Source organism: Sabethes cyaneus, chromosome 1 (assembly GCF_943734655.1).
Source record: "Sabethes cyaneus chromosome 1, idSabCyanKW18_F2, whole genome shotgun sequence".
NCBI classification, from domain to species: domain Eukaryota; kingdom Metazoa; phylum Arthropoda; class Insecta; order Diptera; family Culicidae; genus Sabethes; species Sabethes cyaneus.
The window spans coordinates 54,865,927-54,884,696 of NC_071353.1; the positions used below are offsets into that span (position 1 = coordinate 54,865,927).

Consider the following 18,770-nt stretch of genomic DNA (forward strand, 5'->3'; position numbering starts at 1 on the left):
GCAGCCATTGAGACATAGAAGATATCTTTCAAAAATCCCATGTGTGCATCATAAATGTTGAGATAGTAATGAATGACCAGCCCAGAGATTTATTGTATTAATTACTAGCTGACCCGACAAACTTCGTATTGCCACAAATTAGCCTGTATTGTACATAAATCATGGATCTCGGATGATCTTTGTCACAATCTCGTGTTTTGCAAGTTTCTGAGAAGTTCAAGTTCAACTTTAGATGATTCATTTTGGCAGTTACGTAACTATGAAAGCATCCCAGGTAACCAATAAGCATCACCAAATGTAGGCCAATAAGCATTTAAGTCGCCTTAAATGCTACTTAAATGCTATTTTGGCAAAATATACAGCTACTTTACTGATAACCTTCTTATAGTGCTGACAATGCTAATTTACAGCTAATTACCGACACGAAGAATTTGAATACAATTTTGGATGCCAATTTACAACACCTATGCAGTCTAAAAGCTAATATACAACAACGTGCAGTATAAAACGCCAGATATGCTGCTTATGTTAATGGTTATTAGATTAATAGAGTAGTTTAATATTTTTAAGTAGTTTAAGTAGCAATTTTTACTCACGGTAAAGTAGAAAACAACTCCCCTGTCCCCTCATTACATAGCCAGAAAGAAAAACCTTAAGCGGAATGTACCATTTCACGGAAAACTTTTTCGTGGAAAGTACCATTTCACGATCCTCTCCTTACTCGCTATCGCTCGTTCCAGGAAACCCAGGTAGACCTAGGAAAACAAATAAACCTAGACAGTAGTGATTTCTGCGGGGAGTTGCCTCCCCCCAATGGGCGGCGCTTCCGACGGTGGGTTGCCGGCAACACTCGCGGCCGTCTTGTCCTGAATGATCTAGTGTTACTATAGATAGTTTTTGTGGTCCTGTTATTTACTAATGTTTTATGGAAGAGTCTCGAATTTCTCGAGTTCGATTAGTTTTCGAGTTTCGCAAAAATTTCTGTTTTATTTGTATGAGAGTCCATATCCCCCTACCACAGGGGTAAGAGGTCTCAAACCATCATAAAATAAATACATGCCCCCATAAACCCCCACATGCCAAATTTGGTTCCATTTGCTTGATTAGCTCTGATTTATGAGGAAATTTGTATTTCATTTGTAAGGGGACCCCCCCCCCCTCTTAGAAATGGAAGGGGTCTCAGTATACCATAGAAAAAATTCCTTCTAGAACCCCCAAATGCCAAATATGATTCCATTTACTTAATTAGTTTTTGAGTTTTGAGGAAATTTGTATAGGAGCCCCCCTCTTACGCCCTTCATAAAACTGCTCTCTCACCCCCTCTATAAAATTGCTGGGCATTTTACCTAGCCTACGACATATAAATTGTTCAGTTTCGTTCAGTAGTTTAGTAGTTAGTTGCTATTCATCGATAAAAGTACTGATTCGGTTCGAAACACACTCAAAGGTGATTCCATAACTTCAAATTCTCTGGCAATGATTTTCTAGCTGAGAACTATTTAATGCGAGTGAGAGAAAAGCGAATTACCACTAACTCTTTTTCATGCCATGATTTGATCGCTAGTGATGCCAATCAAAACTGAATACCTCGCGTTTTGACTCATCGCGATGAGTAGCTTTGATTTATCAATTTTGGAAAACTGGCAAATCGGATATTGAATTATACCGTCAAAAAAACATGTACCTAACATTTATGTTGGTTTTTCAGTCCGACTATTAGCACCTGAGATACTTGGAATATATATTTATGTGACATAGTACATAAATGCACTTCAAAACATCAACGTTCTTCTACACCCAGAAGACTTTTAATCTCATAAACTTATTCTAACATGCTATTCATAATTTTTCAACATTCACGTTGAGTGCACCAGGATCAAATTTTGAACAGTAGCCGACGATATTTTTATTATCAGCCTTCATCGTTAGTCACACAAGAAGTAGATGTATTATTTTTCATAGCTTCGAACCTTCGAGGCACCAATTAATAATAATAATATTGCACCAGGTTTGCATTTCATTGAAACTAAATCTTGAAACCATTTTGTTTGACCGTGTGCCGCTTGAAGTTACTGGTTGTGTATGGCGTTGCAAGTATATGTTGACGTTTGACAAGTTCATAATTATTATATGTGATACGAATAAGGTTTTATATTTGAACGAGCAATATTTCTTTTGCAATTTGCCAAAAAATATGTTTGTTTACGTTTCATCGCAAAATACATTCTCGGTTGGATGACAGCGATTAACGATGATTATAGCGATGAGTGTGAGACAGAGATACCGAGCGAGTATTTTCGAGCGTAATCAATTCATATTTTGCTCACCAGTTTTTGCGTCGACGATTCATCGCGAGCAATCAGAATACGATAGAGTTGCCAGTTGATAAGATTTAAATCGCTGATGAGCAGGTGATGAAAATTTGCAACATAACCATTTGAAATCTTTCATTCAAACGTTATACTTTTATTTTCGTTTTCACAAAGTGCTGCCCAGTCCCAGTATAGTAAACAAAGACGTAGTCCTACGTCAAAAAGTGAAGTTCAACTAATCGATAGCAAATTTTTTCACCTTTAATATGAAAAAGAGATTTAAAATTGATGTACCGCAGCCGGAGATATTTGTATCTATATACTTATTCTTTCTTTTTTTTAAGCAAAATTTCAACTTTTTTGCATATCTCAACAACTATTCTACTTTAATTTTTTCTGACCTCATTTTCGGGATCAGTGGCCGATTTTACATGAAAAATCACTTTCAGCTTACCGTAGACTGACCAGACGTCCCGGATTATGTGGGACTGTCCCGGATTACAAAGCGTCCCGGAAAGTGTCCCGCATTGATTAATTTTTTAATTGAAACAGTTTCTAAGGATGAAACATAGGAAATTATGTTAGACTGCATAAAAAAACCTACTGCTGACACCGCTCGTCAGCTGGTGCACAGCCTCGCCAGTCACGGCCTCGGCCAGCCGGCACCTCGAACTCGTCATCTGACCAATGTCGCTTGTGACTGTTCTCTTCATCTTCAGCTTCATTATTCCCCAGTATTACAATACTGGATGAACCCGGGTACAATTTGGTGCACTCAGTTCTTTCGAGATGAACTAAAGTCCATTATCAATGCATGCATGCATGCTGAAACTGCGGCAGGCTGTCATGGGACTTAATGAAGGGCAAAATCCGCCTGGTGAGGCACCTACCTCTGTGTATCTCCAAATTCTTATCCATCACAAAACACTGGTTTTCACACGGATGCCAATGAAATAGATCTCTTGCCAAGTAATGACCTTTTATCACGAACCCATCCCCAAAATAAATCTCGAAGTTGCTACAAATCCTACCGCGGGCCAGAGCATGAAGAATTTAACCCCTGAGTTTGGCTGAAATCGGTCTTCTAAAAGCAAAGCCATGGGTATAAACGTCCTTCAGAACTTGACCCTTCTTTATCGACAGACTTCGCAGTCGGTTATTAGAGTACAGGAAAATCAGGGGGCTAGTGCACTGGGGGTTTCCTTGCGCCCCTCAATTACTGACAACAAAAGCTCTTTTAGAATAATACCTTAGTCCCGCCAGCTCCGGAGCCGACGCCGATGGATTCTGCAGGTGACCGCACAAAACTATTTTCATTTCTCCTCTTGCATGATGCATATCTCGCTCCAAAAGCTAGCATCCGCGGCCACTGGGAGCACCGCTATCGCCGAAATGAAATGCCCAATTTCTAAATCCGAACTAAACCGATTGAGCAAATAAGCCATTTAATATGTCCCGCTTTCATCCAAAAAAAAATCTGGTCACTTTAGCTAACTGAGTTCATCATCGCTGTTAACTAGTAATAATTTACCAGGAAAAAATCATCGTGAAGTACAAGAAAAAAATGGCTGTTAGAGTCAATAGGATTGTAGCACTAGCCCCGTAATTGTCTTGTGCTCTAACAGTTGGCTGCGAAGTCTGTCGAATAACGACATTGCATTAAATATAGAATCTAGGCTTTGCTCTGCATTGCTTTGCTTCTAGAAAAATAAAATAGACGAATACAAAAAACAAAAAAAATTGCATGAATGAAAGCATAGTTTTTCGATTTTTTTTAATTTCCACACCAGTGGAAAATTTTGAATTATTTTTTGATTCATATTTTTCCGGAATTGTTGAAAATATTACTTTTTTCATTCTCATGCATTACCTCGAAATTGCTACATTCAAAGTTTTTTGTTCTAAAATATATTAAAATATTATCATCCTACCGTTTTGGTTTTCATCTTAAGAATTACAAGACTATTCATCTCTTGTATAAACATCAAAATGTCAGAATAGATTCTAAAAATTTGTGCAGACAATTTCCAGGGAAAAACAATGTGCAAGGTCAGTAATCCTATGAATCTCCAACAGCGCAATTTGCGTTCGTACTTTCCAAATACGAGCGTCACCGATTACGATAATGTAATCTTTCGCGTTGAGCAAGTCATCTTTAGCCAAACGATAAGAAATGGTTGACTCGCTAATATGCAGTGACTGAAATAGCGCAGACATGTTTTATTCAGTTCACTAGAAATGATCTAATTATAACGCTCAGGTCGCATTATAGGGCAACATACTAAGAGGTGTTAATAATTATCTTTTACTTTATGCGGGTGAGTTGTATATTCACTCAATAAATAGTTTTTATTATTATTTATTTTAATTACTTATAACAGGAAACAAAGTTTGCATTACTATGGGAAACGCCCTTGCGTGGTGCGATGAAAATTAAAATATTGCTGCAGTTGCGGCATTTTACAATCTAAAAATAGAATTTCTTAATCATACACTTGATATGATCCATAAACACACTAAACACAAGATTGAAAAGAAACGGACATCCATGTAACTGATTTCCAACGATTTATGTATATGACAAAATTCACCACCAAATCTGTCGCCGATGGCGGTTTTGTGTCTGATGCGTAACAAAACTTCTGTATCGCACCTTTTCCAGCTCTGCTACCTACTGCCGCCAGTGAGCAGTCAGCATGAGTCTGCAAAACAGACGCGGATTTAATCGTAAATGTTCACAAGCGCGCAAATACCGGTCGAGGGAGGGAAAGATATCGCCACCGGTTGCTATATCGACTGTATAATATGTAGGCATGAAGCATAGTGTTGGTATCACGACGCTGAGTATGGAAAATAGAGAATGCTTACCGATACTGCATGATACTAGACATAATCATTCGCATAGGTGAAGGAAACAATGCCTAAAAGTTTCAACTTTTCCGATCTATCAGAAAAGAAATGCATATGATATCTTTCTAAGCAGTGGAGCTGTAATGTAAACAGACGTTTTGGGGCCCAAAGCATTTTTCATCCGCATTCATAAATACTCCCGGGGTGCCACATGTCAGACTTCCTTTCTGCGTTCTTATGAATAACTATTATTTTGTACTTTTTGTTTGGACACACACCATTCATTCTGATGACGAGCTGTGCTTCCAACATAATCTGTTAAGACGACAGCGGACAGTGATAGTTTTCAAAATTATACTTTCACTTTATTTTGGCTTAATTGATTATTCCGGCTATAGTGTAGAGTGTCGGATGTAGACGAGGTCAATTTCAATTTCATTTTCCGACGGAAAGAACGTATATTGATGTATTGTATTCTATTAATACTTTTCTTAGTACTTGCGTTGTTGGGATTGGTGTTTTTTTCTTATTAGGTATATAAAAAAATAATTTATCTATAAAATATATGTTTTCTCAAGGGGACATAGTACATTTGACATCATATTTTTTGCTTAATTTCCAATATTTTTTTCTCGATAACGCGAAACGCCAATCGATTCGGGTTTTTTGCATTCTAAACATTGCACTTTAGACTAATATTAGCAATTTTGATTTCAAATGGAAGCCTCCTCCCCCCTCCCCTACGGCTCCTTGAAGTTGACCATTCAAAAAAACATCAAATGCGGTACCATGGATTGATGCTCGAGGGCATATCAGAAATGAAAAATTCCAAAACGATATGAAACTATATTAAATTATTTCATGTTTGACCTATCCTTCTTTAAAATTCAAACGCATAACAACAAAATTGCGGACATTCAAATATAAAAGTTTTTTTTCCTGTATGGACTCATCACTGCGGCCAGTATGGTTAGATCTATTGTGATATTGCCCGGGTGTTTGTTGTATAACCCGCACTGCATTTATTTTGGCTATAGTCGCTATTGAGTGAGCGATATGCTTATTGAATTTTATGCGTGCTTGTGTGTAATTTGAGTACCCTTCCTTCAATGCTTTTTCTCTACTTTACCCACCTCGTTCCACATGACAGCGCTGTCCCCAATTATAACCATCCCTGGAACAGCTAACCAGTGCATTGAACTATAAGGGTCTCATTTTTGCACTGTCAACAGGCCATAACGGGATAAACATAGAATTTAACACGAAGGAAGGGTGGTGCTGGTGAGGGGCCTGGGAATAAACCCATGCTAAAGTCACTTTGCCATCGAATGGCCTGATTCTACTAAGATTCGAACCCATGACCATTCGCTTGTCAAAGCAAACTCGGTAACCTTGCGGCTACAGAGCCCCCCTAAATAAATATAAAAGTTAGTTTTTCTGTTAAAAAAATTGGCTTTAAACTTTTCTAAAAAATAAAAAATTTGCAATATCCAAAAAGGGATGCGTTAAACGCTAGATAATTTTGTAAGCTTTTAAACGTTCTTGAAATATCTATTGTAGGGTAAGGGATCTAGTTTTCGACCCTATGCTGGTTTTTGCACCACTGCTGAAATATTCATCAAATAAATTTCAAAGGAAAAGGTAGAAAAAACCTATTATTTAGCACATTCTTAAGGTTGTTATTTTGCTAGAGATTCTTCAATACCCCACCAAAATTTGAGTCTGTATGTTCAAATAATCAAGTTGCAACTGAATCAAACTGCAACTGGAGTTTAAGTGTTTTCTTTTCGTCTAGTGAAAACAGGTACGGAATCAAATTTCCATTAATTGTACAGGGGTTCAACCGAATATATTTTAAAAACGTGTTTAAAAAATGAAAATACAAGATATTCTTTTCTGAGTCAATTTTTATTGAAGCAGTGTTTATTGTGAACCTTTACTACGACATATTTGGTGGAAGCACCCCCCCCCCCCTTGGTCTTGGTGCTTTATGACGAGCTTGAGACGTTTCTCAAAAAAATCACACGCGGCACGTACCAGGTCCATGCGAATCTCGTCCCAGATCTTGGAAATGAGCTTCTTAAATTGGTCCATAGTGCTCACTTCATGTTCACTCTGCTTGGCCAGCATGTACGACCATACATAAAAGTCCAGGGGATTAAGATCCGGGGAGCTGGGAGGCCACAAAGTCTTATCGAGAAAATCAGTTGAATACTTCCAACACCACGCTTGGACGATATTCGCCGTGTGGGCCAGTGATCTTTCCCGTAAAGGTCACGAAGTGCCGGGCCACAACCTTCTCCAGAACCTCGGTCCTATAGTACGCGGCGTTGATTTTCACGTTTTTCTCGATAAACACCAGTGGAAGCTTCCCACGCTTGTATACGGCCTCCCAAACCATCAACGACGCGGCGCTCTGGAACAGCGGGATGTTTAGGTGGGACGAGGGATGCTGGTCAACGTCGGCGCCCACAACCGATCATTTTGGACATTATGCGCCTGTTGCGAATTGAAGAGTTTCTCATCAGAAAACACGAACTCCTGACCAGGGTGCCGCGAACGTATCAGTTTTGCTCTGTCCAGCCTCTTCTTCGTTGTAGCCTCCGTTACCCCATGAACCTTGCGTTTCTTGTACGGCTTGCATCCCAGGTCCTTCGCCATTATGGTGTGGTACCCCCATGTGGTGTGGTAAGAAAACCTATGACCAACCTTGGCGTCCTCATACAATGCTTCAAGTCAACAGCCTTCCCGTCGGAAGACGAATGCGTAACTGCATCAGCAATTTCCTAACAGATTGACATTTTCAAGCAGCATACGACGGAGTAATCTCGTCGGATAAAATTCAAGATTCAAGTACTAGCGGTCACACTTTTTCTGTTAGCAATAAATCTAGTCTTCCAGGTCATCCCAAAAGACATCCGTGCGTTGGCTTATGCAGATGACATAGTATTTGTCGCCACCTCCAAGCATCTTCCAAAAGTTCGTGGAAAAATCATCAAAGCAGTTGAAGCAGTCCACACATGGGCAAATAGCGTTAAGTTTTCGCTATCGGCACCTAAATCCTGTATATTGCATGTTTGTCAAAGGTCTTCACATAGATGGTGAAATGCCCGAAAACCCGTACTAATCGGCGGCGAGAGCGTTTCGGAAGTCAAATCTGCGCGACTATTGGGAGTATGGATTGACAAAAAGGTACCATCTACCCATGGAGCTAAAACTAAAGAAGTAATCCATAGAGCTAAAACTAAAGAAGCAAGCAAGGACGAATAAACTATTTAAAAGCACTGGCACCCAGAGGCAACCGAATGTCTCTATGGAAAATTGCAAATGCCGTGTGTAATTCTAAAATCACATACGGCATTGAGCTGTTTGGGCAAGACCTAACTGAAACATTCCAAACTACTTTCAACCAAATTGTAAGAACTACTTCCGGAGCATTACTGTCTTCACCCGTGACAAGCCTTGCAGTGGAAGCTGGAGTGTTACGCGTTACCCCTTCATCTCGGCCTCGCTGAGACATTTATTCGGAGATACTGTCGCTTAGCTGAGAAATCTGAATGTTATTACCCACACCTTCTCGATGTCGCGAATAAAATCTTAGAAGAAACCACAGGCAACGTACTGCCAAGTATTGCTAAACTTTCACGAGTCGGCAAACTGCCTTGGTATCATCCCAAAATTAAAAGTGATTGGTCTGCCAGACACATTTTAAAAAGGAGATAATATAAAGAAAGCAAAAGCCATCGTACGCGAATGCCAGGAAAATAAGTATAGTTATCATCTGCAACTATACACTGACGGTTCCTGCCATATATTGCATTCGTTGGGTATCTCAAGTATCGCACAATAGTTTTCAACAACTTTGGGACGAACACCGTCCTACATTCTTGCAAAAACCAAAACCAACGGTTATGAAATGGGATGATCGCCAGGATCGCCGAGAACAACAAGTGCTCACACGATGTAGAAAATATTCGTGAAGAAATGAACATAAACACTAATATCAGAATAGCACTTAGTAACAAAAAAAGGAAGAAACTAAGTTAATTAAATTTTTCAAAAAATGTAAATTGTTCGAAAAAATTTAAAACTGTAACTTAAGAATTAATAAGAGGCGAATGAACCTCATTGGTTTAAAACCTCTCTAATAAGCAAAAAGAAAAAATTGTGTATATTGGGACACTGAATTCAAGCGATATGTTATTATACAAAAAAAAAGCAATATTTCTGTCAAATTTTCTTTTGTTGCAGTGCATATTTGTTTTTAATGCTGTAATTAAAGACGTTTAAACTGTCGTGTTCTAGATTTCGACCGGTCGAAACAGCCTGCTGTGTGCTTTCAAATCCGCTTTTTTCATTTTTCGCCCCATTCTCGCGTAACTTTTCAAAAGGACATAAGTAACAATGATAGATTCTCTTTGTACTTTTTCTCTTTCGCTTGCCACGGCGATGCAAATGCACTTTAAAGCCTAGTATCCAGCTGAAAAGAAAACAGCGCAAGAAAAAATGCTGGTATTTACCGAAGAAATTTTGACAACTGCAAGGCAAGCAATTATCTGTCATTTTTTCTTATGGTAATAATTGCGCCGGATATTATTTCGTTCGGAAAAGTGACGTTTCAATTCACTAACATGTAAAACTGCGCCATCTGAAAGTATTTCAGATAATATTTCTTGTGAGGTGCATACTGGTAAAGAAATCGCAAACGGAAAATCTTTTCTTTAGCATTTCTTGGCCTATCTTTTTGCCCATTTCTTTTCAGGTCGATACTAGGCTTAACCCTTTATAAGGCAGTGGCAACTATATTGCCACCAACAAAAAAATTTTATTTTGCTTCTATAATTATATCGATGTCATTAATCGGTGGCTGGCGTTATTATTTAGCTAAATGTTAAGAAAATGTTCGTTGAAATGCATTTATATCGCCGCAATAATCGGAAGAGAGGGTCACCAAAAAGAGTCTCTCAATGTTACTTAGGTCCTTTTGAAAAGTTACGCGAGCATTGTCCAAAATACTCAGTATATTTAAAAAATTTAAACAAGACGATTTCAATTCAAGTTATATTGTAGCTTGCTACTATACATTTTACATACCGTCATGGCCTGCAAAATATACGCAAATATAAAAGTTTCTACTGCTTCCTGGAGTTTCCATTTCCAAAAGAGCTTTCAACTTATGCGGTAGTCAAACATTACTGTATTGACTGAAGTTTTTGGAGCGTTTTAGTAGAATACGAAACCTGGAAATTAAATAAAAAGAAAACTTATCCAATTTAATTCTACCATGTATATTTTATTCTTGACAGATACGTATTTCGCCAACGACTTGCAGGCTTCCTCAGTGTCTATTTTCGAACTAAACAGACATTGAGGAATCCTGCAAGTCGTAGGCGAAATACATATCTGTCAAGAATAAAATATACATAGTAGAATTAAATTGGATAAGCTTTCTTTTTATTCAATTTCCAGATTACTGTATTTCTAAATCTATAATTCGTTTCAGATTTTTTCAGAAATTTTCACCTATATTTTCGACAAAAGTAGATGATCTGGAAAATATCGACCTCCAGTATGCCAAGAAGGATATTTCCAGTTACGCGGGAAATGTTCACAGAATCCGTTAGAAAATTGCGTGACTGGACTGCAAGACCTAATTACTTCATAATCTAATCGTCAGCAATGCCAGCGCAAAAACGTTCAAAACGTTTTGAATATGAAAAATATAAACACTACACTCAAGTCAGTGTCAACGACTAGAATTTTGCTTTGGGGACCAAGATATTATCTACAAAATAGGTCTAATTTAACAAACTTATATGCATCATAAGCTGATCAGCACCAATGACAAACCAGCGCGAAGTGGTCGACAAGTGAAAACAGGTGAGCATCTGAACGGCGATATAACAGACGTAGACGCAACAGAAGTTAACCTAGGAGTGCCTATCAAACGATAACAGCGTGCCAGCAAATTCATCCAGTATTTTGTGTGAAAGAGTTGTTTGCTCTTGCTATCTCCCTGTGGTCATCATATTATTATGTTAATAAAGCGAAGTTACATATAATTGCATTCAAAATAGTTTTCTTTCAGCTGTCATCTCGGAACCTCATGTAAAATTTGTTGGCCGTCAACACCTGCGTCCGACGAAATCTAGCTTGCGCCGACTTGATTTTTGCAGTTTATTACTTCATATTTTTAGAATTGATGGTGATAAGCAATAACAAATGTTAAAAGCTTAACAATAACAACATTAACAGCTCAATTTGTTATTGCAATTGTTTTTTGATCTTGTGCAAACTTTATATATAGGATTTTTCCGCTGCCGCGCATTCAGCATAGTAATTACTAAGAATTTTAATTGCAACTTAACAGTTTTCGCAAATACATTATACTGGTGGCGGTCGAGTAACCCCTAAATTCCGAGATCCGTGTAAAAAGAGACCCGACTGTAACTAAATATTTGACCAACCTCGTGTTTTTGTCTTGACCTTGAAATGCGGTCAGGCATGTAAATTAATATTTTTTAAAACGGTAGTTCTTTTACAATTCACGAAGGGACGGTAGAAGAAAGTAATGAAATTTATAATGAAGGAGAAAGAGGGGAAAGGTGAGGGGGGGTTTTTTAGTAGCTAAACTAAGCTAAGCTTAACAAGTAGTCGTTGTGACTCCTACGTTTTGTCCAATGCTGGAAGGTGCATGGGTCGAACCAAGCTGTGAGCTGGGATTACAACCGGATTCGAACCCACTACACCCGCCAGGACATGTGGCTCGCTGGTACTGATGTACCTTTGAACCACAGAGGCGCTGGACAAAAGGAGACTACACAACCCCCTTTATTAAGCGTGCGACGTATCTTTCAAACTCCACCATCTGGTGGGTTGGGTTATTTATAGACACACAGGTTGTGCCATGTGAGGATATAGCCTCACATGAGCACCATTTTTCCGGCCATGTTTGGATTCAGTACCGTCCCAGTACCAGTACCGCTATCCGCCTTTTTACTTCACTGCTCACATCGTTGTCATATGTCATTAACGTAGGGGGACCCGGGGCATAAAGGACACCTTAACAGTTTTCAAACAATTACTGGTAAAAAAACCGTTTAAATTAAGCTTAAAAAAGCCTAAAACTTGTATAAGGGTATAATCTAAATAGTTTCAGTGAGTTCAATATCAAAAAAAATATAAAGAAAGAAAAAAATAACATTTTCATTTTAGATGTTTTTTCGTTTGATATTAATAGGTACGGGGCAAAAGTGCCTCTATGACGGGACAAAACGACCACATGTAGATAAGTTATATTTATCATTTGGATTGACTATTTATTTTAAGGTTTGAATTATAATAAACAAGAAATGTGTTTAGTGATAACAAAAAGATTATTGCCTGGCATGATCAAAATCATGTTTTGCACAATTGTGGAACCACAAATCGCATTGGTTACACTTGCGCCAACCTGTACCGTCCTCCGATTCGCTAAAAATTGCACAGCAACAAGCACACAAAACATCCTGCAACATGGTACCTGATTGATCGATTTTTTGCTTTTTTGAATATTTCGGGATCATTTTGGACTTCCGTTTCTGCTTTCTGACTTGATTGATTTCTGTCGAAGCCTGAATTTGATGGAGAGATGCGATGTATGTACTTGAACTAATTTCCGCTGCTTTTTCGCGTTTTGTGCGCTTAGAGATTTACATTTCGCCTGTGGAAGAGGTAAAATGGCTTCTGGAGTAATGTCAAAGGCACTTCCGGCTGACGAGAGATTAGCTGACTGCTTACTGCAACTCGGCATAAACGTGCTAAGAATTGCATCAAGGTCAGGGAGATTTGGTTTCAATCGTAACGTTGCATCGTCAAAGCCATAAAAAACGTCATCGTCATCAGACAGACTGCACGAAGCATTGGTATCATCCGATCTGATTTGAGTTGATACAGGGACATCAGTCACGTTAGACGGTGTGAAATCAGCTTCAGTAAATATAAATCTATTGAAGGGTGCGATGCCTGTTTTCCTGAAACCATTGATGGCAATGGAGACGACTGATGTCTCCATGTATGCTTTCCCGAAAAGGCCTGCAATATCGTTAATAGTAACCACTTTGCCAGGATTATTTCTCAGATATACATCTATAACTCTGGAGAAATTAGCTTTAAGAGGTGCCATGAAGCTTACATCCAAGGGTTGCAAACGGTGGCTACAATGCGGTGGCAAGCTAACAGTAGTATGATTTTTCTTGGCTTGTTCCAAGAATATTATATTTTTGGTATGGGTCGAATGTCCGTCAAGAATAAGCATTATCGGGTTCGTCTCAGATGGCCTAGTATGTTTGAGAAAATGTTCAAACCACAGGCTGAAATCTGAGGTGGTCATCCACCCAGTACCATTGCAGCTAAACAAGCTTTCCGGCGGTGCTCCCAATTTAAGATTCTCCGTCATACGGACACGCGGGAAAATCAACAGTGGGGGGACGTAGTGTCCAGTGGCTGACACACACAAGCAAGCAGTCGTCAATACTCCTCTTTCGGCGGAGGTCAGACAACCAATTTGACGCCTGCCCTTCAGCGAAAGAATTTTTAATTTCTTCGTTTGCACCTGGCAACGTATTATGTAAGAAAGGCTGCAGTTAATTAATGTAAATAATTATTTGCATGTCCTACTTACTGTAAGTATGGAGGTTTCATCAACGTTATAGACACGACTGGCGGGAAATTGACCCGACGTATAGCAAGACTCAAGTATATCGTAGAACCGTGAAACTGCCACACGATTGAATCCAGCAGCACGAGCCGCTGACGTTGCTTCAGGAGTTCGAAGGGAAAGTTCTGGATGACGACGGCGAAATCCTTCCACCCAGTCTACACCCGCAAGTTTCGTTTGAACGTTAAAAGGATGTTTAATTCCATTTTTAACCGCCAACTGGAAAGCCAAGCTTATTACATCCCGGATGGTTAGTCCGTAGTATCTTTGTTCCATATTTAGAATGTGCTGCAGTAGCTCATCTTCCTGCTGTGCCGTAAAAACTGTGGCGTAATGTCCCAAGCGGCGAGAGGAAACGTTAATGTTCGGTTGTTTCACGTAATTCAGCAATGTCCTGCGGGGCACACCATATTCGATGGCTGCTCGCTTCACTGGCATTCCGGAATCTGTAACCGCCTGCAATGCCGCTGTCATATTTGCTGTTGACCATTGTTTTCGCGTTGAAACTCGCTTGTATTTACGCACCATATTTGATTCAAATCACAACTACGGTTTTTGACAATTCAAATTTTGAGGTTATGTTACCCAAAACAGGTGGCGGTTTTGCCCCTTATAAGCAGTGTCCTTTTTGCCCCAATCATATACGCAGCGATTAAAACCACGAATTATTATTGCTAACCAGATGAAAAGTTGAATTTTACGCTTCTTTCTATAGGAATTGAGCCAAACCAACCCTACAGATCGAAAATAATACATATAAAGAAGTATAAGATTGCAGTATCCTTATTTTCTGCACGGCCATTCTTATCACTTTTTGTACGTTTCAAAAAGCCAGATTTGAAAATCATTTTTATGCCTGAGTTTATATTTTTTATCGATGAAGTTTTTTATGGTATATTGTAAGACACTGTATAAACCATAAAAATTAGCCACATGAAAATTCTTCGCTCGTTTCATGGAAAACTGTAGAGTGGCACTTTTGCCCCGGGTGGTCTTTTTGCCCCTAGTCCCCCTACCAAGGTAAACAAACACATCGACCACTTCAAAAGTATCACCATCTATTACCGAATATTTACCCCAATAAAAAAGGCGATAATTGTCGCTGAAAGCAGCTTAAAATTCATACTTGAACCTTCTTTATCAACAGATTTCACAGTTATTACAGAATTACAGATTACAGAACAGTTACGGGGCTAGTGCAACAATTCAGAATTCAGAAACAATCCAGAAATTATCGCATAATGCCCGAATTTCCTGTTACTTCATCGTAAAAACCTTGCCTATGAACGTCTGTAAGAGTTGACGTCTTTTTAACGATAGATTTCAGAAGTTCCTGTTATGGTCAAGCGCGCGAAATTTAGAGAAGTTATGTTTCCCGAGTTGAATAAATCATGCTAATTGTTCCATTTTTAATAATACACTGAGTATATTAAAGGAGAGTCTGCTATTTCAATAACCCCTACGGCACGAACAAGGTCTTTGACCTTACCTTGAAATGCGGTCAGGCATTAAAATTACTATTTTTTTTGAAACGGTGGTTCTACTATTGATGGAGGGACGGTAGGGGGAAAGTAATGAATTTTTTTTCGGAGTGGAGGGGAAAGAGCGGGAAGGTGATGGAAGGGGGGGGGGGGGTTATTGGTATCTACGCTTAACAAGTAAGTAGTCGTTATGCCTCCTACCTTTTGTTCTTTTGTCCGGGATAGACAGCCAGTAAAAATCGTCAAATCAAGAGACATTGCATGCATTTCAATGAAACCACACCGAATCTACGCGCAGCTTTCGTCCACAGATCAACGAATGATGGGTGAGATGAATCATGATCTATTTTCCCTTCTACTAACAATCCCTTTCCCGAAATGCTTGTGCTGAAGACACAGAGGATTCTCTGATTTAGCAGCAAGTATTGGACTAACATTCCTTCCCGCATTAGGATGTGGCCAGTGTCGGCATTGATCGGCATGCAGATACCTAATAATGTTGCACAGTGAGGAATAGCGTGCTGTCTCAAGCATGATCTTCCCAAACATGCCATCGTTTGGCAATTTCCATCGGTGGCATTCCGTTTAACCGTGCATGTAAAAAACTAAACTCTCTCATTTTATAGGTTTATTAGTGTAGAGTAAAAACGCGTAAAAAGCTGCCGTAATGTTCTTAACAAAAATCTGGCTTAGTGACAAGATTATCTTACAATGAATGGTTTGGAAGTGCATTTTCCGTTTTCAGATGTGATCGTTGTTTATGGCCATCTTTAATAAACTGAAGTACTTTCTCGATCTTCGATTTATGAAACACTGGTCTAAACCTCTAAGTCGTCCTCGGGGCACGACACTGGTCTAACAAGCCAGTCGTGGTAGATACGGATCTCGACTGGGAGAGGCTGTAAGAGTCAATAGGATCGAAACACTAGCTCCGCAATTGTCCTGTACATTCGAATGCGGAATGTAGCCCTAACATTAACTACCAACGCTTTTACGCATCCGCGGCTTGTACTGCGCTTTTAAATGGTTACTACTCTCACAGCCTGACAAAAATCTACCTGGTTCTAAATAGAAATACTCGCTTGATAGACCAGGCACTTGATAAATATGCTGCCATCACAGACCTAAACCAAGAATTTTTCATTTAATTTTACTCCAAAAATTACATACTATGGAATTTATACTAACTTAACCCATTACCTCCCAGCGTTGCGAAAACGCAACGTAACTATTTCTCAGGGAGGCGAATACGAAAGCGGGAACGTCAATGACAGTATTCCTGGATTCGAATTATGTTCTCTTAAATTCTTTCCGAAATAATGAAGCTATGCTAAACTGTATACCACCCACCCACTCCCTCGAATTTAATATTCTAATCTTTCCGAAACAATGAAAATTAAAAATACATTTCTGCGGTTTTTTCTTAGTTCATCTAAAAAAACCTCCCCCTACAGTTTCAGCTTGGTATCTTTGCCAGAAAAAGTTTAGGGCTTAATGTGTTAAAAAAGAAAAGCATCTCAAAAAAATTATATTCTTTTATATGGCATAGATTTGCCTGATCGGCAGAATAGCTTGAGTACAGTATTCGGTGGGTCTCTATATGGGAAATTTCTATATGGTTACGATTTTTGTGATGATACCTATGAATAGGTGAGGAAAAAGACTTATTGTTTGTCTAATACAATAGGTAGTTGAATTGAAATATCCTCTTTATGTACGGCTGTTGCCACCAAATGTGTTTACATTTTTTAATGTTACATGTTTTTTCGGCGTCGCATAATCTTTCTATGCTGCATTCTGCAAGAATAAAATTCTTGCATTCCAAGCTGTGATTTTTAAGAAAACAGGGCTAAAACACATTGCTAATACTGTAATTTTGCTAAAAGAAAACATCATTTTAAAGCTGTTACAGCCGCTTATTTCCAAGATAACTAAATTTTGGTGCACCGGAAAATCGTATATTATTTTCTTTCGAATGGATGTAGGTACATGAAGATGTAGTTACTTACATTTAGCATTGAGCAACTACATCAAGTATTTCAATAAATATATTTTATATTACACTCCTTGCAGAGTTAAATAAAGAAAATGGTCTAATTTGCGTCTGGCCGAAAAATATCCTTGAAAAACCTAATACCATTCTTTTTAGCAGAGAAACAAGTTCTTTGTAAAGTAGATACCAACGCAGCACTTGTTAATAAATGGAATACCTACAGTACAACACTAAAATCACTGGCGATTGGACGATCGTTTCTGTTCTGATACTGCCGAGTCATGCGTACGTGCGGAACTTAAAGATTACGATATTTATGAGTGCCCATACAATCCAATGAGGCACTAAATCTACTTCATTGCATACGATCTACGTAATCACAGAACACTCATCTACCTTCTATCTTTACTAGACCACCCCGTGCTGATTTTTTCATCATCAAATGCAAATTTTGTTTTTAGAAGGTAATCCTACATATTATGTGGTCGAAGATAAATACTTGTAATGCATAGCTACTTTTGCGATACGACGTTCACCATGATCGAAAAGCTGCAAGCTACTTACTGAATCGAAGGAAACGAATAAAGTGGTTGGATGAAATCCAAAAAAAACTTGCTAAATATACGCCAAGAAACACTTCTGTTTACAACTTTTTCGCAACACTGAAAATATCGAACTGAGTGAGATGGACACTCATCTTTCTCAATTCCCGAAAGTGCCTTATGTTTGCAAAGATAGTTCAAAATAGAACCAAAGGAAATCGAATGACAGCAAATCGTAGAAATGTCAAAACAGTGATGATCGAATTTTTATCAATGAACCTAAACACTCCAGGTGAAGAAAAGACAAGGGGTTTCTGGAAAGGCGTATATCCAGCTTTTTACGAGCCATAATGGCGGACGTGTTCGTAATATTTGAACAGCATTTTTGACATTTCCTTAATACATCGCACCTTTTCTTTCCGCGCGTTCACGGTAAAACTAAAGAAATGTTCGGAAAGAAAACGTGCGATGTATTAGGGAAATGTCAAAATTGCTGTTCAAATATTACGAACACGTCCGCCATTATGGCTCGTAAAAAGCTGGATAAATGATAATGCAGCAAAAATCACGCGTGGCGCTGCAGAAATATCGTCACAGAGAACAGATTAACAGACTCGAAGGAAGTAATCGATTTTTTGTGTGTAAAATCTGTCGGTAGCGCCCTCCACAAATAGTTTGCCAAACGCCTCAAAAAATATCCATGTACCTTTATCAATATTTCTTTGTGCTGGAGTTACATATAGCAGCGATGGCAGCGACATCAAGATTTAGCACAGAGAACAGATTACCGGTAGAGTGACTATATACAGAGTGGCGCCAAGTCATCCCAAATGTATGCAATGCGGTTTATCCTAGGTTTTTCTTTCTCTTTCCTGCATACGCGTTGGATAGGTT

The 18,770-nt window shown here is 38.8% G+C and overlaps 1 protein-coding gene across 1 annotated transcript in view; it reads right to left on the reverse strand.

Moving 5' to 3' along the window:
* LOC128733125 (kelch-like ECH-associated protein 1B) overlaps positions 1 to 17,989 on the reverse strand; it is a 38,152-nt gene extending 20,163 nt beyond the window's left edge. The window contains exon 1 of the mRNA XM_053826744.1: positions 17,899 to 17,989. The gene's annotated coding sequence lies outside the window, so the exon portion shown is untranslated. The remainder of the gene's footprint in view (positions 1 to 17,898) is intronic.
* Between the last annotated feature and the right edge of the window lie 781 nt (positions 17,990 to 18,770).